We start from the raw sequence: 22227 nt of genomic DNA on the forward strand, positions 1-22227 counted from the left end.
AATTATCCATTATGATCAAGTAGGCTTCATCCCAGAGATGCAGGGCTGGTTCAACATACGCAAATCTATCAATGTAATCCACCATATAAATAAACTGAAAGAAAAAAACCATATGATCATTTCACTAGATGCGGAAAAAGCATTCGACAAAATTCAACACCCCTTTATGATAAAGGTCTTGGAGAGAATAGGGATACAAGGGTCCTACCTAAATATAATAAAAGCTATTTACAGCAAGCCAACAGCTAACATTAAATTAAACGGAGAAAAACTCAAAGCCATCCCACTAAAATCAGGAACACGACAAGGATGTCCACTCTCGCCATACCTCTTCAATATAGTGCTTGAAATTCTAGCAATAGCAATAAGACAACATAAGGAGATCAAGGGAATTCGTATTGGAAAGGAAGAAGTTAAGCTTTCGTTATTTGCAGATAATATGATAGTGTACATAAGCGACCCCAAAAATTCTACCAAAGAACTCCTACAGCTGATAAACAGCTTTAGTAACGTGGCAGGATACAAGATCAACTCCAAAAAATCAGTTGCCTTCCTATACACCAAGGATAAGGAAGCAGAGAGGGAAATCAGAGAAGCATCACCTTTCACGATAGCCACAAATAGCATAAAATACCTTGGGGTAACCCTGACCAAGGAAGTGAAAGATCTACTTGACAAGAACTATAAGTCTTTGAAGAAAGAAATTGAAGAAGACACCAGAAAATGGAAAGACCTCCCTTGCTCTTGGATTGGGAGGACCAACATAGTAAAAATGGCAATTCTACCAAAAGCAATCTATAGATTCAATGCAATCCCCATCAAAATCCCATCAAAATTCTTCACAGATCTGGAGAAGACAATAATCAACTTTATATGGAAAAACAAAAAACCCAGGATAGCCAAAACAATCTTATACAATAAAGGTTTGTCTGGAGGCATTACCATCCCTGACTTCAAACTCTATTACAGAGCTACAGTACTGAAAACAGCTTGGTATTGGCATAAAAACAGAGAAGTCGACCAATGGAATCGTATAGAAGACCCTGACATTAACCCACAAACCTATGAACACCTGATCTTCGATAAAGGAGCTAAAAGTATACAATGGAAAAAAGAGAGCATCTTCAACAAATGGTGCTGGCAAAACTGGATGTCAATCTGTAGAAGAATGAAAATAGATCCATATCTATCACCATGCACAAAACTCAAATCCAAATGGATTAAAGACCTCAATATCAGTCCGAACACACTGAACCTGATAGAAGAGAAAGTGGGAAGTACTCTACAGCACATGGGCACAGGAGACCACTTCCTATGTATAACCCCAGCAGCACAGACACTAAGGGCATCATTGAATAAATGGGACTTCCTGAGGCTGAGAAGCTTCTGTAAAGCAAAGGACACTGTCACTAAGACAAAAAGACAACCCAATGACTGGGAGAAGATCTTCACCAACCCTGCAACTGACAAAGGTTTGATCTCCAAAATATATAAAGAACTCAAGAAACTAGACCGTAAAAGGCTAATCAACCCAATTATGAAATGGGGCACTGATCTGAACAGAGAATTCTCAACAGAAGAACTTCAAATGGCCAAAAGACACTTAAGGTCATGCTCAACTTCCTTAGTGATCAGGGAAATGCAAATCAAGACAACTTTAAGATACCACCTTACACCTGTCAGAATGGCTAAAATAAAAAACACCAATGATAGCCTTTGCTGGAGAGGTTGTGGAGAAAGGGGTACACTCACCCATTGCTGGTGGGAATGCAAACTTGTGCAACCACTCTGGAAAGCAGTGTTTCGGTTTCTCAGGAAATTCGGGATCAACCTACCCCTGGATCCAGCAATACCACTCTTGGGAATATACCCAAGAGAGGCCCTATCATACAACAAAAGTATATGCTCAGCTATGTTCATGGCAGCATTGTTTGTAATAGCCAGAACCTGGAAACAACCTAGATGCCCTTCAATGGAAGAATGGATGAAGAAAGTATGGAATATATACATATTAGAGTATTACTCAGCAGTAAAAAACAAGGACTTCTTGAATTTTGCATACAAATGGATGGAAATAGAAAACACTATCCTGAGTGAGGTAAGCCAGACCCAAAAAGAGGAACATGGGATGTACTCACTCATATTTGGTTTCTAGCCATAAATAAAGGACACTGAGCCTATAATTCATGTTCCTAGAGAAGCTAAATAAGGTGAATCCAAAGACAAACACATAGGCATCCTCAGGAATATTAACCTTCATCAGGCGATGAAAGGAGACAGAGACAGAGACCCACACGGGAGCACCGGACAGAAATCTCAAGGTCCAAATCAGGAGCAGAAGGAGACGGAGCAGGAGCAAGGAACTCAGGACCACGAGGGGTGCACCCACACACTAAGACATTGGGGATGTTCTATTGGGATCTCACCAAGGCCAGCTGGCCTAGGTCTGAAAAAGCATGGGATAAATCCGGACTAGCTGAACATAGCGGACAATGAGGAATACTGAGAATTCAAGAACAATTGCAGTGGGTTTTTGATCCTACTGCACGTACTGGCTTTGTGGGAGCCTAGGCAGTTTGAATGCTCACCTTACGAGACCTGGATAGAGGTGGGCAGTCCTTGGACTTCCCACAGGTCAGGGAACCCTGATTGCTCTTCGAGCAGATGAGGGGGGGGGACTTGATCGGGGGAGGGGGAGGGAAATGGGAAGCGGTTGTGGGGACGAGGCAGAAATCCTTAATAAATAAATAAATTTAAGCAGGAAGCCATGATTGGAATAGAAAAACTTAATTTAAGTATGATAGAAGACAGGGTCATAGAGAAGTAACTGTAATGTGTATATATTGTCAAGAAGTTATGCAATGACTTTGCAAAGGGAAGTAAATATATAAAGGTTGATGAAAACCAGCTTACATGTTGGTTAAAATCCAGATCACTCATCCTGAACTGCTATTGCATTAATAGATTCCAGATACATATGGAATAGATTCCAACTTGTTGACATAAAGACACCTCATTTTCTACCACACAGAATGCTAGCAAGGTGGTAAAGATGGTATCTTGGTCAGATTCGATCTACAAATATGTTTTGTTTGACTTATGATAATAAGGCGTCTTATTAATCTGTAAAATATTTCAAGTATAAAGAGAAACCCTTTCTTAAAGGCACCCAGCTAAAGATAACTTCATAACCTATTTCTGCCAGATCATTCTGTTAAATGATATAATCTTTAATCATAAACTTAAAGAAGTTAAATACTATAATTAAATTGATGCAGTCTAGGGACCAACTCCCTTCCACTCAGAGAGAGTCCCTATCAATAAGTACAGAAATTCAGTACTGATGATTCGTGAGGTGCACTGCACATGCATGCACAATATTTTGTTTATTTCAGATCTTTAAACTGTCCCCAAATGGTAATAGAACATATAAATCCTTCTGAAACTTTCTTTCATTGCTCCAATTATGATTCTGGGATTTATACATGTTTTGATAATTCCTACTTATGTTCAGAGTTGGAAAATTACCACCCCTAAGCTAAAAATCAATTTGATTAAACTCCATGACTATCTAAAATGTTAATGTCTATCAATACAGTTCGTGGTGCACGTTCCTGGAACCAGAGATTTCTAAGCAACTCGTTGTCTAAGTGAGCTCTTATGCTTATGACTTGAGCAACACTCCTCAGCAAGGAAATCCAAAGACATGTTTTCTCTATGCTTGGCAAGAAAGATGAAAGGATTAGGACTATGACTATAGCTTGAATAAAGAGGAAGATTTTAAAGGAGACTGCCAGGAGACACTCGATGGGATGGGAGGCAGGAAAGTCACTGATTCAAAAATGCCAATGATGGAAGATAAGGACATGCAATGAGATTTTGCGAAGTTAATATAAAACAAGAAGACTGGAATTACATTACTTGCAGGGAAATGGGTGGAACTTCCAATCATGTTAGGTGAAATAAGCCCCACTTGAGTAAACATGTTTTCTCTTACGTGTGGCACACATACCATGAAAGCAGAAAAGGGACTCTCTGGAGAGAGAAGGCTGAGAAAGAGGAAATGAGAAGGCAATGAGGGATAAAGACAAACCGTATATGTTTTCTCTCACATGTAGGAGTACTATTTGAAGGGAGAAAGGAAGAACAGTGGGAGGGACAAAGGAAAAAAAAACAGTAATGGGATAAAATGAGCAATTAAAATGACATCAAGTATGAAAAATCTCATGAAGAAACCCATTATTTTGCATGTTAACTGTTCTAGCTTGCTTTCTGTTTCTGTGATTAAAAAAAAAAAGCACCCTCACTAACAACAACTTGAGGGAAGGAAGGATTTATTTGGCTTACATTTCCAGGCCACAGTCCATCACTGAGGGTCGCCAGGACAGAAACCAAAGCAAGTGAGAAAGCAGAAACCACAGAGCAATGCGCCTTGCTAACTTGCTTACTCTACCTCATGCTCAGATATCTTTCTTCTACAGCCTAGGCCCATCTCCCTAGGAATAGTGCCTGTCACACTGGGTTGGGCCCTACACATCTAGTGGCAATCAAGAAAGTGTGCCACAGACATGTCTTACCTAGGTCAATCCTCAGTTGAGGTTCCCCAGTTCATGCTAAGTTGACAATAAAACTAACCAGTACTCCTAGTAAATGGAGGACATGGTGCCTGAACTGGCCGTCTGTAACCAGGCAAGACTCCCAGGGGTGGGTGGGACTAGACACCAACCCAGCCACAAAACCTACAACCCACAACCTGCCCTGCATGCAAGTTGTGCTGGGGCAGCAGTGGTTCGGAGCTTGTGGGAGTGGCCAATCAATGACTTGTCTAGCTTGAGGCCCACTCCATGAGAGGGATCCCATGCCTGACACTGGCTGGAGGGCCAGGAACCAGATGAAGGACAGCCCAGAGACATAGGAAAGAATCAAATACAAAACTGGCCCAAAAATATTTTAAAAAATTAATGAAATTATTCTGCTTTATTCATTGGGTCTGTGCCTGGCCCAACTGCCATCAGAGAGGCTTCCTGCAGCAGCTGATGGGAGCAGCTACAGAGACCCACAGCCAGACATTAGGCAGAGCTCAGAGAACCCCAGAGAAGTAGGAGCCAGAGGGGTCGAGGACATCAGGAGAACAAGACCCACAAAATCAACTAACTGGGGCTCCTGGAGGCTAACAGAGACTGAAGTGACAATCACAGAACCTGCGTGGGTCTGCACTAGGGCTCCTGCACATATGCTGTAGGTGTTTAGCTAGGGGGTTTTGTACTCCGAACAGCGGAAGTATGTCTGACTTCTTTGCCTGCTTTTGAGATTCTTTTCTTCCTATTGGGATTTCTCATCCAGCCTTGATACGAGGGTTTCTGCCTAGTCTTATTAAAGCTTGTTATGCCATGTTTGGTTCATATCCCTCGGAGGCCTGCCCTTTTCTGAAGGGAAACAGAGGAGGAGTGTATCTGAGGAAGAGGGGAGGTGGTAGGAGGGACTGGGAAGAGAGGAAAGAGGGGAAACTATGGTTGGAATGTAATATATGAGAGAAGAATAAAGAAAAAGGAAAAAAAAACCTAACAAGTACATTAACTAAAACTAAGTAATTTTTAAAAAATGGAACAAAAAACACAGAAAGAATATTAAACTTTCCCAACACAGATGAAAAATGAAGAATTAGCCACTAAGTCGTCAAATCTGGTCTGTTCTCCATGCCCACACTGTCTATAGCTGTGTTTGGAATAGTGGCTATTTTATTTTTTAGCCTACTAGGGTTATTATGTTTACCAGTGCTATCACTAGAAATCAAATGATTAAAGAAGTAACCATTCATTCCCAGATTTACCCAAAATCTGTTTAACCAAATTAAAGGTCTAGACCAAGGTTGTTCCAGCACATAAGAGATTAATCAGTAATGGTCCATATGTAAGAAGGAAAATGAAAATAAAATGGAGTAACCTAGGACCTTAAAAAAGCCTTGGCTCTCTGATAGAATGAAGGAAAACAGGTTAATTCATTTAGATCGCATCATATAAAATAGATACAAAAATCATTGTAAGGAGCACCTTATTCTTAAGAATTTACTTAGCAAAGATAAAACTCTCAAAAGAATACACAGTATGATGAGATAATAAGTAGAAATGTAGAACTAAAGTCCACTACACATAGTAGGTACACTATCTAGGTCACCTGATACTTTTTATAGTCTTCCTGTAATGTGCTAATTTCTTTTTAAAATCCAAATAAAATAAGAATACACTGTAGCTTATATAAGAATCATATTTAAATGAATGTCTCAAATTCAAATTTTTAATGTTTCTGGAAGAGATTTGACTATTTTTTATAGAGGAATAATTGTAATAGAACACAAAAAGTCCCAAACACCCATGAAAGGCATAATGAGGCCCTGCAGCTACTTGGCACATTCCTCAAATTTAGAAAAACCATTGTGAAGAATAACAAAGCCATAGTTGAGAACTGTATACTAAAGGTTCTGCCAAAATCACTCCAGAAAATAACTAACTCCTGGCACCTGCAGCTTCAGATTTCAAATTCATACAATTTAAATAATTGATTCATCAAAAATATCGCTACATAGATTAACCTTTCCAAATCCCTTGTAAATAGTCAAAATAACTATCATTATATTTTGAGTGGCAGATTCTAATGAACATGGCTCAGAACAATTCATGAGATGTTTGCCAAAGTTTTAACCAGTGTGCATTAAATTAACAATCAGATATATTATTCACAGTAGTATGAAGCCATTAACCTGAAGGTTCAGATTTCTCTACAAATAGAACTTTTCTTACCATCATAGTCTTTCATATATGCCCTACTGCTTAAATTCCTATTGAAAAAATTCTAAACTTGGAGAGTGGATGTAACATGAAGGGGGGCCTGCTTGTTGGGGTTTTCTGTCCTGCCCGGTACCCCCCAGCTGTTTAGTCCCAGAGAAAAATCACACATAGGTCTCCATAAATTATAAGCTGATTGGCCCATTAGCTCTAGCCTCTCACCGGCTAACTATCACATCTTGATTAACCCATTTTTCTGATCTATGTTAGCCATGCGGCTCAAGACGGGGAAGTGGTGCGGGAGAATTGTTTGTATTCTGTCAATCATGTTATAAATAAATGCTGATTGGCCAGGTAGGAAATGTAGGTGGGAAAACCAGACAGGCAGCAGAAATGATGAAATGACAACAGGAGAATTCTTGGAAGGAAGAAGTTGATTCCTCCCACTCCTGCTCAGACTACCGAAGTAGCAGGATGTGATCTGCCCCACTGAAAAAAGGTACTGAGCCGCATGGCTAACATAGATCAGAAAAATGGGTTAATCAAGATGTGAGAGTTAGCTGGTGAGAGGCTAGAGCTAATGGGCCAATCAGCTTATAATTTATGGAGACCTATGTGTGATTTTCTTTGGGGCTTAACAGTTGTGGTGTACTGGGCGGGACAGGAACTCCAACAAACAGGCCTGGCCCTTCATGTTACAAGTGGAGGGAAGATATGCTAATAGTTATCAAGCACATAAAAAGATGCACAAAATCATAGACATAAAATTGTTCAGCTCCTACGCAAAGCACTAACAAGTCCTTTAAAAAGCAAAATACCAAGTTAACATGTGACCCTAGATATATAGTGAAAAGGGGGAGGAGAGCTTGCCTCAAAAGCATGAGAACCTAAGTTCAAAGCTCCAGAAGCAACATAAAAGCTGGGCGTAAACATATGTGTCTGTAATCCCAAAACTGTGGGCAGTGGATGGACACAGGAGGACTTCTGAACCTTGTTGTCTGGAATCCTAGCTCCAAGTTCAATGAGAGAATTGGAATAAGGTAGAGTGACAGAAGGACACTAGGCTTCCTCTTCTGACATCCATGTGCACACTCACACAAATGGAAACATATATCTCACACCTATACAGCACTCATACAATAATCAAATTTTCATGAAGTGAAACTGGGATGCAAACGAATACACACACACACTAGTAACAAGCACTGAAAGGTAGAGACAGCTCAAGTGCTTATCAAGGATGTGTCGATTCAAAAACACAGCTCTCACTTCAAAAGAAATAAGAAATAGTTTATTCTGGAGTGAAATATCAATGACCACAGACCAAGAATATCAATTTTTGTTACCTTAAATGCCAAGTTACAACATGGTAACATTTCCATAAAGTTATTGGAATGACACAACAGAGAAAGTCATAAATCGTCACACTTCAAATATACTGGAGGAAGCGTCAGGTGGCTGGGACATACCAAACAAGGGAAATCTTTTACAGCCCTCAGATACTATCTGAGCACATTCTTAGCTTTTGAATTGGAGGAAGCTGACAGCTTACTAAGAATACATTTTAAAGGTTTTGACAGTCACAAAGGTATTAGGTTAGATTTAGGGGTGGACAATGAATGTCTTTCAAAGGGACTAAAAATAGGCTAAGGTACTTTGGCTTTGGTCGGCATTTGACCTTGTAGAATCTTCACAGCACACACAGGCATTATTAGATCAGTCATAAAATATGAAATACTAAGTATGCGAATAAGTACATGAAATTCATAAGCAATATTCCGTGTGAAAGGAAACTGTTCTACACCATTGCATAATTCATCTATATAAATCATCAGGTGTAGTGATATTTAATTTGTATTTTAATAAATAAAACTTGCCTGAAGATTAGAGTGTAAAACAGCGCCAGTGGTTAGCCTTACAGACCAGGCAGTGGTGACAAACACCTTTAATCCCAGTAGCCATGTTAGTTTGCATAGAAACCAGGTGGTAGTGGTGCACACCTTTAATCCCAGCCCTAGAGAGGAATAGAAAATGGGAGGAGACAGTTCTCAGACAGAGTCTCATTCTGAGATACTGGGAGGCAGGATCACCATTTCGGACTGAGGTTGAGATAAGAGCTGGCCGTTTTGCATTTTTGATCTTCACGTTGAACCCCAATTTCTCTCTCTGAGTTTTTATTAATCATGCAACAATCAAGTTCTAGAATATTGAGACAAGAGAAATCACAAGAGCAGAAACAATACAAGCTTTGTAACTCATATCCATATTCCTAGCACTGGGTTGGCTTAGGTGGGAACACTGCCATGAATTCAAGGCAAGACCTGGGTTCCCAAGAAAGACCCTGTCTAAAAACAACAAAATAGTTACCAAAAAAGAAAAAGATCAATGGCTCTCAGGGAAAGGAAAAGGCCACACTGTTCAACTGGTATGACACTGACTTCCAAGAGCAATGGAAACGTTTTGAAATTAGGTAGGCATGATGCCTAGAGAGCACTGCTGTTGTGCTAAATGCTACTCAGCTGCTCACGTTAAAAATGCTTAGCATACGAATTCTATGTCAACAAGAAAGAATACAATATTAACACATGATAGTCATTTTATAATTATTCTGAAGAGGTATTCAAAATATCTGGACATAATAGTAGCAGCTACTATAAATGGCACTGAACATTTTAATAATAGTTTACAATTAAAAGTAAATTCTGGCCCAGAAGTCCCTGACTGGAACTGGCATGAATTCGTTGCCCCCTGCCCTGAGGACTAGTTTTCATGGTACCAGAAAGCACTTATCACAAGTTTCCAAAGGAGGAAATTGTCTAATAGTGCTACACAGATATGACTCCTATGAACCACATAAAAGACCAGCATGGCACAGTAACCAGTAACCCTAAGGGTGTGACAGTGGCATATAATCCTTGGAGGTAACCAACAATTTTCTAATTGGACATGAGCCCTAGTTAAGAATAAGTAAATCCATCCTTCCTCCATCCCCACGGTCCCATTCCCCCAAGCTCTCCCCATTCTACCCTTCTCCCTTATCTCTCCCCATCTCCCCTAACCCCCAACCTACCCCTACCGCCCAAGCTCCCAATTTTTGCCTGGCAATCTTGTCTACTTCCAATATCCAGGAGGATAACTATACATTTTCCTTTGGGTTCACCTTCTTATTTAGCTTCTCTAGAATCACGAATTATAGGCTCAAAGTCCTTTATGGCTAGAAACCAATTATGAGTGAGTACATACCATATTCATCTTTTTGCTCCTGGGTTACCTCACTCAGAATAGTGTTTTCTATTTCCATCCATTTGCATGCAAAATTCAAGATATCATTATTTTTCACCTCTGAGTAGTACTCTAATATGTATATATTCCACACTTTCTTCATCCATTCTTCCATTGAAGGACATCTAGGTTGTTTCCAGGTTCTGGCTATTACAAATAATGCTGCTATGAACATAGTTGAACAAATGCTTTTGTAGTATGATAGGGCATCTCTTGGGTATATTCCCAAGAGTGGTATTGCTGGATCCTGGGGTAGGTTGATCCCAAATTTCCTAAGAAACTGTCACAGATTTCCAAAGTGGTTGCACAAGGGTGGATATGGGAGCAGGGAAGTATATATCTTAATCAAGGGAGCCATTTTAGGGTTGGCAAGAGACTTGACTCTAGAGGGGTTCTCAGGTGTCCAAGGAGATGTCCCCAGCTTGTTCCTTGGGCAGCTGAAGAGAGGGAGCCTAAACTAGCCCTATCCTATAGCCACACTGATGAATATCTTCCATATCACCATAGAACCTTCATCTGGCGATGGATGGAGATAGAGACAGAGACCCACATTGGAGCACTGGACTGAGCTCCCAAAGTCCAAATGAGGAGCAGAAGGAGGGAGAAGATGAACAAGGAAGTCAGGACTGCGAGGGGTGTGCACACCCATTGAGACAGTGGGGCTGATCTAATGGGAGCTCACCAAGGCCAGCTGGACTGGGACTGAAAAAGCATGGGATAAAACCGGACTCTCTGAACATGGCGGACAATGAGGGCTGATGAGAAGCCAAGGACAATGGCACTGGGTTTTGATTCTACTGCATGTACTGGCTTTGTGGAAGCCTAGTCTGTTTGGATGCTCACCTTCCTATACCTGGATGGAGGGGGGAGGACCTTGGACTTACTACAGGGCAGGGAACCCTGACTTCTCTTTGGACTGGAGAGGGAGAGGGAGGGGGAGGGAAAAGGGGAGGGAAATGGGAGGAGGGGAGGAGGTGGGAATTTTTAATAATAATAATAATGATAATAATAATAATAGAATAAATAAATCATGCCCAGTATTGAAAACTAGAGCTAGTGAAGTCATGAAACTTGGAGGAGAATTTGCAACCACCATTTTCTTAAACCAATAACCCTTAACTACATTTCAGATATCTGTCCTTATATCCACAGATAAGTGGCGTTCCCATCCATCATCAAACAAAATTGTATTTGCAACAGATGGAGACCATTACAGGAGACCACAACCAATCAACATGCAGAATTTTGGGGCCGACTTCCCATGGATTCATTTACAACCATAAGTCCTGCACCTAAGGATCATGGGGGATTAGGGGACAGACACATTGTTAAGAGCCAGAGTATCAGAAAGTTTATTTAGATTGTGTCACCTAGTAATGTCAAAAGCTACACCCATCAAGTCTTACCAACACGAATGCCTACACATGAACTGAACAAGGACAACAGCAATAGACATGCGAAAGTGAACAGGATAAAAGTCACAATGTCTCAACCTACCCAAATAACTACAGGCAACTATGGAATGTTGAGTGCAGGAGAAATAGTCTTCCCCAGGGAATAGCACATCAATTGGTTATCCAATACCACTGGTCAGCCCTGAGAGCAAATATATGAGTAGCACCATACAGACTGAGCAGCTTATTTCAAGGACTATACATGTATATACATATATGCACATAACAACAATTAATGAATGAAAAAAGAAGCCATGATTTTAAAAGAGACTAAGTGGGATATGTGGAAGGGTTTGGAGGGAGTAAAGGGAAGGAATAAATGTTTTTAATTATATTGCAATTTCAAAAATAAAAGAAATATATAGGCATCCTCCTGAATATTAACCTTCATCAGGCGTTGCAAGGAGACAGAGACAAAGACCCACATTGGAGCACCAGACAGAAATCTCAAGGTCCAAATCAGGAGCAGATGGAGAGAGAGCATGAGCAAGGAACTCAGGACCGCAAGGGGTGCACCCACACACTGAGACAATGGGGATGTTCTATTGGGAACTCACTAAGGCCAGCTGGCCTGGGTCTGAAAAAGCCTGGGATAAAACCGGACTCGCTGAACATAGTGGACAGTGAGGACTACTGAGAACTCAAGAACAATGGCAATGGGTTTCTGATCCTACTGCACATACTGGCTTTGTGGGAGCCTAGGCAGTTTGGATGCTCACCTTACTGGACCTGGATGGAGGTGGGGGTTACTTGGACTTCCCACAGGGCAGGGAACCCTGATTGCTCTTTGGGCTGATGAGGGAGGGGGACTTGATTGGGGGAGGGGGAGGGAAATGGGAGGCAGTGGCGGGGAAGAGACAGAAATCTTTAATAAATAAATAAATTTATAAAAAAATAAAAGAAATAATAAAAAAGTAAATTGTTCAGTAGCATTAACAACTGAGCCTTCACCAGGAAGCTTCAAAGAATCAAAGAGTATATTTGAACTTGAACTAGAAATGGTTTACTTACAACTAAAGAGGATGAACAGTAAAAACAGACTAATGATGTCAGATACTGATGATGAAATGGATTCATAAATACAGGTAAATTTGGTACATCAGCTAAGTTCAAAAACTATAATTTTGAAGCAATGATTATGAAAGGAAAACATTTAAAATCTAATTTTATCTAAATCACTTCTTCAAGGTAAACTTAAAAGTTGACAATATAAAGAATTTGGCTGTAGTTTCTAATATTTCAAATTTACATGAAAGTTAAGAAACAGCCAAAGAATTCCTACTGTGCCCTTTAACATTATATAAAAAATATACAGTTACGGAGACAGAGACAGAGACCCACATTGGAGCACAGGACTGAATTCTCAAGGTCCAAATCAGGAGCAGAAGGAGAGAGAGCACGAGCAAGGAACTCAGGACCATGAAGGGTGCACCCACACACTGAGACAATGGGGATGTTCTATCGGGAACTCACCAAGACCAGCTGGCCTGGGTCTGGAAAAGCCTGGGATAAAACCGGACTCTCTGAACATAACGGACAATGAGGACTACTGAGAACTCAAGAACAATGGCACTGGGTTTCTGATCCTACTGCACGTACTGGCTTTGTGGGAGCCTAGGCAGTTTGGATGCTCAACTTACTAGACCTGGATGGAGGTGGGGGGTTCCTTGGACTTCCCACAGGACAGGGAACCCTGATTGCTTTTCGGGCTGGGGGGGGACTTAATTAGGGGAGGGGGAGGGAAATGGGAGGCAGTGGCTGGGAAGAGACAGAAATCTTTAATAAATAAATAAATTAAAAAAATAAATAAATAAAACATTAAGCATTAAAAAAAACAAAAAAAATATACAGTTTCTTCATTTTCTCTGTGTAGTACATATGAACATGTAAACATATACAATTATTTTGGGGTTTTGGGAAGGATTTTTTTAGACAGTCTCATGTATGCCGGATTTGCCTATATAAGCTACATAGTCAACAATGATCTTGAACCTGTGATTCTCCTGCTTCTATCTTCACGTACTGGGATTATACACATGCACTGCTATATTCCACTGGACACGGAGTATTACTATAGAGCACAGCATAATTTCAAGATCATAGGCCCATCTCAGATTCTTAAATTCTGCGATTATAGGCATGTGCTATCATATCCACAACAAATAGTTTTTTCCTGATAATGTATTGCAGACATTATAATCACTTTCCTCCTAAATATTTTAGTGTGCATTTCTCAGAAAACATATTCTTTTGAATAACAGTACAGAAATAATAATCAACTAATAATAATAGTAAAATAATAATAAAATCAGAACTGATATTTTAATTTGAAACAATACTAACATCCACTATCTACATTCAAAGTGTCAATTTTCTCTAAAACCCCCTTTATATGTCCTTCTCTCATCTCCCTGTTCACTGTCCAGTCCAATATTACACATGTGCATTATAACACTCCCTAGTTCCTATTTTACATTGCTAGAAAGCATACTGACATACAAGTCTCTTTTGCTCTCTCCAAATATGTATGTGTTGCCTTAGTGACTGTGAAGAGACATCATGACCATAGCAACTCTTAGAAAACAAAGCATTTAATTGGGGCTGGTTTACCGTTTCAGTGGTTGTAGTGGTTTGAAAAGAAATGTCCCCCAAAGGGAGTGGCATTATTAGGAGGTGTGCCCTTGTTGGAGTAGGTGTGGCCTTGTTGGAGGAAATGTGTCACTGTGGAGGCAGGCTTTGAGGACTCATATATGCTCAATATAAGGCCCAGTCGCGGACCACTTCTTGTTTCCTGTAAGATGCCGGACTGACTCTCAGCTATTTCTCTAGCACCATGTCTGCCTGCACACTGCCATGTCCCACCATGATGATAATGAACAGTAAGTGAGCCACCCCAATTAAATGTTTTCCTTTAGAAGAGCTGTCATGGCGTGGTAGCAGGAGAAGATGGCGGTCTCCATAGGAGTTAAAGTTCCTCGGAATTTTCGCTTGTTGAAAGAACTTGACGGACAGAAAGGAGTAGGTGATGGTACGGTTAGCTGGGACCTTGAAGATGATGAAGACATGACACTTACAAGGTGGACAGGCATGATTATTGGGCCACCAAGGACAAACTATGAAAACAGAATATATAGTCTGAAGGTAGATTGTGGATCTAAATACCCAGAAGCTCCTCCATCCATTAGATTTGTAACTAAAATTAATATGAATGGGATCAATAATTCCAGTGGAATGGTGGATGCACGAAAGCATACCAGTATTAGCAAAATGGCAAAATTCCTATAGCATTAAAGTTGTCCTCCAAGAGCTAAGAAGTCTAATGATGTCCAAAGAAAATATGAAGCTTCCACGACCCCCAGAAGGACAAACATACAACTGATTTTAGTGGATCTCAAACTTGTCTTAAATCAACAACCTTCTACTCATGTTAGTCTTTATTAAATATCATCATGCAAAATACCCACACATTAAGTAAAAGAATTCCAGCTGGTAAACATGACCTGGACAGTTGTAAGAATATATTCAATATATGTACACCTATTATGTTTTCAGGTAACAAGAGAAGTGCAGCACAATTTTTCTTTCTCTTCTTAAAGCACTGTCATTTAAACATGAGCCTGAAGTATTCAAAATTGAATTCAGGTTTTCAAGACAAGAGCACGGCAAAGGAGTGTCAAATGGCAGTGGAAACTTTTGTCTTTCTGAACAATAAAGTCTCAAGAAGGAAGAGCAGAAATGGCATGCTTTATCCATCGTCCTTAGACTACAGTGAACTGTTTAAAGTAGCAGGTATAATGCATAGTCACAGTTGTGTTAACTCGAAGCAGTGCGGGTTTGGGTGCTGACTACTATAGCATCAAAAATAGCTTCAGAATTGTTTTGATACCTGTATTTATAATAAAAAGATGTTTGGGAGTATTGATGAATCTCTGTTAAAAGCTGTTCCTCTTTGCTCCATGTAACAGACATAATAAATATTTGTTTACAGTCTTTGTTTAATAAAACATGCTTAGAGGTTTTAAGTGAAGCAACGAAAAGGAAATAGGTGTATGGATATGTGATTTCAGATCAAAGTTAGTCTTAAAATGTAAATAAAATGTGGAATGTGTCCTCAAAAAAAAAAAGAGCTGTCATGGCCACGTTGTCTCTTCACAGCAACAGAAACCCTAAGACAGGAGTTATTACCAGAGACTTGAGTACTACTGTGATAGGCCTGAACATGTTTTTGTTTGCAGAACTCGAACTTTGGTTCTTTGCATGGAATAAGCCCTGCTTAATGGAACATACTAGTAGGAGTATGGAAGAGAGCGGTGCTGAGTCCAATTTGATAAACTGTGAGGACTACCTCCAGAAGTTTCAGAGGAGAAGAATATTAATATGTGGCCTAGAGATCATTCTGCAGATATTTTGGTGAAGAACGTGGCTGCCTTTTGCCTAAGTCTGCCTAAGGCTAAAGTGAAGAGTTTCAGATTAATTTTACTGGCAAGGAAAAATCTCAAAATGGCCTAGTATAGACTCTGTTATGTAGTTACTAGGTTTAACTCTAATGAAGATTTATAATAAAAAGAGCAAGCTGAGCAGGGTAAATTACCAAATGTAAAATTTAAGAAGAAAAGGAGTACCAAAAAGTAGGATGTGTTCAAGGAGATAAACAGATTAATAAGTGTGATAAAAGGAACGGTGACCTCAGTACAACAACACCCCCCAGCTAAGTTTCCAACATATGAAAAAAATTAAAGAAAAGCTTAGAGCCAGGTGTGTTGGCACTCACCTTTAATCCCAGCACTCAAAAGGCAGAGGCTGGCAGATCCCTGACTATGAGGACAGCCTGGTCTACAGAGCAAGTTCTAGAACTTAGAAGCTTAGGCAGTGAAGAAAATCATAGAAAAGAGAAAGCTGGTGAAGATGTAATTGAATGAGGTGGCCATATTTTAGTCCCAGCAAACAGCAGAAATCGGAAGCTTGAATCACATGGTTCTGGTTTTGGGATCAAGGATAGAAGAAAGGAGTTAGGGTATTTGCTTCCATGACTAAGGAAAGCTGTCCAGGTATGTGTCAGAGGTGTCCCTGAATGAAGGCCCATCGGGGCCATTTCATGAAGCTATGAAGGTGAAGGCTGGATTGTCTTGGAAACCTCAAGATACTAGAAATGCCAGAGTCATGGGTTATCTGCCAAGGACAGCTGCTAACAGAGAGTGGAACCAGCCAAGGGAAAGAAAAGCATTATAGTCAACAAAGCTGAAAGGAGTTGGAGATCTTAAGATCATTTTTGACAACAGACATGGAAATGGAGAGTTTGGAGTTTGCCCAGCTGGTTTTCAGTCTTGCTATGGTTCAGTATTTCCTCACTATGCTCCCTTCCCTGTGTCTTAGAATGGTCATGTATATCCTATGTCCATTATATGTTAGAAGTATGAGATCTGCTTTTTGATTTTGATTTTACAGGTGATTACAGTTAAGAGATTTTATGAATCTCAGAAGAGACTTAGAACTTTAGACTTTAAATAAGTTTGAGAGTGTTACAGACTTTGGGGACTTTTGAGGTTGGAGTGAATGCATTTTGCATTATGATATGAGTTCAAGCCTTTGGGGCCCAGGGAGTGGAATGTGGAAAATGCCCTATGCAAAGGGAGTGGCACTATTAGGAGGTGTGGTCTTGCTGGAAGAAGTGTATCACTGTGGAGATAGGCTTTGAAGTCTCATACATGTTCAAGATACCACCCAGTGTCAGACCACTTCCTTTTGCCTGCAAGGGGTAGGACTCTCAGCTACTTCTCCAGGACCATATCTGCCTGCTTCCTGACATGTCCCACCATGATGATAATGCACTGAACCTCTGAACTGTAAACAAGTCACCCTAGTTAAATGTTTTCCTTTGTAATAATTACTGTGATCACGGTGTCTTTTCATAGCAATAGAAACCCTAATGAAGACAAAGGTATAGTCCATTATCCATCATGCCAGGAACCATGGAAGCACACAGGCAAACATGGTGGTGAAGAAATAACTGAAAATTCTACATCCCGCAGCAGGAAAAGAAAGACTCTGAGCCTTGCATGAGTTTCTGAAACCTCAAAGTTTACCCCCAGTGACGTACTTCCTCCAACAAGGCCACACCTACTACAAGGTCACACCTCCTAATCCCTCTCAAGTAGTGCCACTCCCTGTGGCCAGAGGCTTTTCTGTCCTGCCTACTAGTTCCATAGTTGCTTATAAAATAATCACTCAGAGGCTATATATTAATTATAAATGCTTGGCTGATGGCTCAGAATAATTATTATTGGCTAGTTCTTATATAATATATACTAATATATATGTATATGTATATATATATATAATTAACTCATTTCTATTAATGTGTGAATCACCATGTGGTGATCCTCTGATATCTTTATCCTTTGGCAGCTGTTGGCATCTCCCTTTATTCAGTTTGGCTTTTTCACCTGACTCTATTCTGCTTGGCTATTGGCCAAATCATCTTTATTCATTAACCAATAAAAGCAACACATATGTGCAGTGTACAGAAGAACATCCCACATCATTTCCCCTTTTCTGTCTAATTAAAAAGTAAGGTTTTAACTTTAACATTGTAAAATTACATATAACAAAACAGTTATTAAGTAAGAATTAGTTCCAATATCCAGTCTATTTGTATTTGACAAAATTAAGGAAAATATTCTATTGTCTATTTTATCTTCATGAGTCTAAAGTTTTATATCTAATTTACCTTTTATCATAATGAAGGAAAATTATAACTATCTAGTCTTCAAATCCATCAAGGACCCCATAAGGATTTAAAATACCTTAGTAAACAGTAAGTGCATTGTAAGCAACTTCTAAAACTCTAGAAGTGACAGAGACACCTGACTGTCTGGTAAAGAGCAGGTTGGCCACTTGTGGCAGTAGGCCTCAGCTCAGTCATTTGGGATCAGACCACGTTGGGTTCCAGGTGAAGTGATAACTCACAAGAATCTATTTAACAATTTATTAAGGGGTAAAATGGAAAAACAAACTCACAAATACAGAACAAAATAGACACCAATGCTCATCCAGCTGCTGGTGTTCTGCCATTCTATCGAAGGGTAAAAAGGACCAAGTGCTTCTCCACTGCTTGCACTGGCTCTAAGCACCCAAGAGAGAGACTGGACAACCCTCCCCTCAGTTTTATCTTGTCATGTATTCAGAGAAAACCATGCCCATAGGGCTTGTTACCCCAAATGCCATTGGTTAAATATATCGAGCTCCCATAACATCTCCCTAACAACCAGTCATTAAAATGTATAAGACTATGTGATGTGGGATTCTCCTCTGCATGCTGTGATTACCATTAATAAATAAAGAAACTGCTTTGGCCTATATCAAGGCAGAACTTAGCTAAGCTGGGGGGGGGACTATACTGAATACTGGGAAAAAGAAGGCGGAATCAAGAAGCCATGTAGCCCCACCGGAGACAGACACCATAAGTTTGCCTAGTAAGCCACAGCCTCATGGTGATACACAGATTAATGGAGATGAATTAATTAAGATATGAGTTAGCCAGATATACGTTTAAACTCTTGGCCAAGCAGTATTGCAAATAATATAGTTTCTGTGTGATTATTTTGGGGCTGAGCAGTCCGGAACAAACAAGCAGGCTTTTACAACAAGTATGTGGGCCATTTTTATTCAAACTACTACATGCATATACAAAGAATGCTGTATCTATGGATTCCATGTGGAGTCAATCCACTCTGAACCAGAAATATTCACTGAAATTGCATCTCTATCAAACTTATGCACACTTTTCCCTTGTCATTGCTAAACAATACAAAGGAACAACTAATTACATAGGACTTAAATTATACTATGTACTGTAAGAATTCTAGAGATGATTTAAAGTATAAACAATGGCATGCATAGGTTTGGATGAATACTATACTATTTCATATACAAGAGATAACAAACTATGTAGACTTTTGTATCCATAAGGGGCCTACAGTCAACGACTTACAGATACTAATGATAACTATTTATACATATGCATGTATATGTATAATTTTCTTAACATAGAAATACAATGAACATGAATTACATGTAAATAAAGATATGGATAAAAAATCAGAAATATATAGCCACCACACTTAGTGAAATAACAGTCAAACAAAATTTTGTGGCTTCAGGTTCGGATACCTGATAGCAGAAAGAAAGACTGAGCTATAACAAAGGGGTTATTCCAATATGTGGAACATGCTGTAGAGAGAGTAAACTATGGTAAATGGCAGCCATATTTATTCAAAGAATGCAAAGGAAAAATAAAATTCAACTGAGGAAATGAAGACATCCAAGTCCCGCACTTGGCTATCATCATACTAAAATAATGGTAGCATATAATATAGAGAGCATATGGCAGCATTATAAAGAACTAAAAAGTTTAGTTCAAGATATAATGTGGTGGTACACAATTTTAATCCCAACACTTGGAGATAAAAGTAGGAAGGTTTGAATTCAAGGACATTCTCTAACTTTAGTGAGTTCAAGACCAGTCTGAGGCACATGATACCCCATTAAGAAATATGGATTCTATCTTACCAAAAGCAATCTACAGATTCAGTGCAATCCCCATTAAAATGACATATGTATAATGAACAATATTCAACTTCATATCGAAAAACAAAACAAGCTAGCTAAAACAATCCTGAATAATAAAAGAACTTCTGGAGGTAACACCATCCCTAATTTCAAGCTGTACTAGAGAGCTATTATAATAACAACTGCACAGTATTGGTATAAAAACAGAGAGGTTGATCAATGGAATTGAATCTAAGACCCAGAAGCAAATCTACATACCTATGGACATCCATTTTTTGATAAAGAAGCCGGAAATATCCATGGAAAATGAAAGAATCTTTAACAAATGGTGCTGATCTGACTGTATATCCACATGTATAAGAATGTAAATTGAGACATATTTATCATTCTGCACTAAACTCAAATCTAAATGGATCAAAGACCTCAACATAAAACCAGATACACTGAACTCAATAGAAGAGAAATTGATGGGTTCGCGAGCTAACCAAGCAGCGCAGAGTTTCGATCTGGGCACCGAGTGAAACATCATTGTGGTGAGTGAGTGCTGTGGCAGCTGGGATCATACCTCAACCCGCCCACACTTCCTGACCATCCTACAGGGGCTATACTGCCCAAACCCCCTCTCTCTTCCTATCCCACTCAGCTTACATCCAGAGCCCCACACCCCCTGTCTCCCTCCCTCCTTTGGGGCATAGCGCCTCCCTGCCCAGCCTGCTAGGGCGCTGGGACCCAATCTGAACCGGGAGGACAAAGGGGTGGCCGGTAGCTCCTTTGTTCCCATAGCCTGCCCTCAGCGAGCGGGGTGGTCCCTTTGTTCACGAGCTAACCAAGCAGCGCAGAGTTTCGATCTGGGCACCGAGTGAACATCATTGTGGTGAGTGAGTGCTGCGGCAGCTGGGATCATACCTCAGCCCGCCCACACTTCCTGGCCATCCTACAGGGGTTATACTGCCCAAACCCCCTCTCTCTTCCTATCCCACTCAGCTTACATCCAGATCCCCACACCCCCTGTCTCCCTCCCTCCTTTGGGGCATAGCGCCTCCCTGCCCAGCCTGCTAGGGCGCTGGGACCGAATCTGAACCGGGAGGACATAGGGGTGGCTGGTAGCTCCTTTGTTCCCATAGCCTGCCTGCAGCGAGCAGGGTGGGCCCTTTGTTCGCGAGCTAACCAAGCAGCATGGAGTTTCGTTCTGGGCACCGAGTGAAACATCATTGTGGAGTAACATCTCTGGGGAGTGACATCACTGGGAAGGTACATCAGTGGGCAAGAAGACCTGATCCTATAAAAGAAGATCCAAAGGGGAGTATTGGGAGGAAGAGATGGGCAGACGCCAATGCAGGAATTCTCCCAACAATCTGAAAAACAACACGAAACCACCAGAAGCCAGTGACCCCACAACAGGAGGACATGAACACCTTAATCAAGAAGAAGTAGAAAAAACTGACTTCATGAAAGTGATTGACACCCTTAAACAGCATATAAAAAACGCCCTTATAGAAATGGATGAGAAGTATAATAGAAAGTTCGAGGAATTGAGTAAATCAGTGAATGATACCCTAGGAAACCAAGGAAAAACAATCAAGCAGATAAAGGAAACAGTTCATGACTTGAAAATTGAAATGGAGGCAAAGAAGAAAACACAAACAGAGGGCCGACTGGACATGGAAAATCTAGGTAAACAAAGAGAGACTACAGAATCAAGTATAACCAGCAGAATACAAGAGATAGAAGAAAGAATCTCAGATTCTGAGGATAACATAGAGAAAATAAACACTCTGATCAAAGAAAACAGCAAGTCCAACAAACTCTCATCACAAAACATTCAGGAAATATGGGACACAATAAAAAGACCAAACCTAAGAATAATTGGAGTAGAAGAAGGAGAAGACAAAATAAACAGAATAAAGAAAGAATATTAAGAGCAGCAAAGGAAAAAGGCCAAGTTACTTATAAAGGTAAACCTATCAGACGTACACCTGACTTCTCTATGGAAACCATGAAAGCCAGAAGGTCCTGGATAGATGTTCTCCAAAAACTAAGAGACCACGGATGCAAGCCCAGACTACTATATCCAGCCAAACTTTCATTCACTATAAATGGAGAAAACAAAATTTTCCAGGATAAAAACAAATTTAAACAAT

At 40.1% G+C, this 22227-nt stretch overlaps 1 protein-coding gene and 1 pseudogene across 2 annotated transcripts in view; one reads left to right on the forward strand and one right to left on the reverse strand.

Annotated features, from left to right (window-relative positions):
- LOC121444401 (oligophrenin-1-like) overlaps window positions 1-22227 on the reverse strand; it is a 365423-nt gene that overhangs the window by 91453 nt on the left and 251743 nt on the right. The window lies entirely within an intron of this gene.
- On the forward strand, window positions 14465-14897 carry LOC121444403 (annotated as a pseudogene).

This window comes from Microtus oregoni, unplaced genomic scaffold (genome assembly GCF_018167655.1).
Source record: "Microtus oregoni isolate MIOR12 unplaced genomic scaffold, Mior012 000122F_ref0000035, whole genome shotgun sequence".
In the NCBI taxonomy this organism is placed as follows: Eukaryota; Metazoa; Chordata; class Mammalia; order Rodentia; family Cricetidae; genus Microtus; species Microtus oregoni.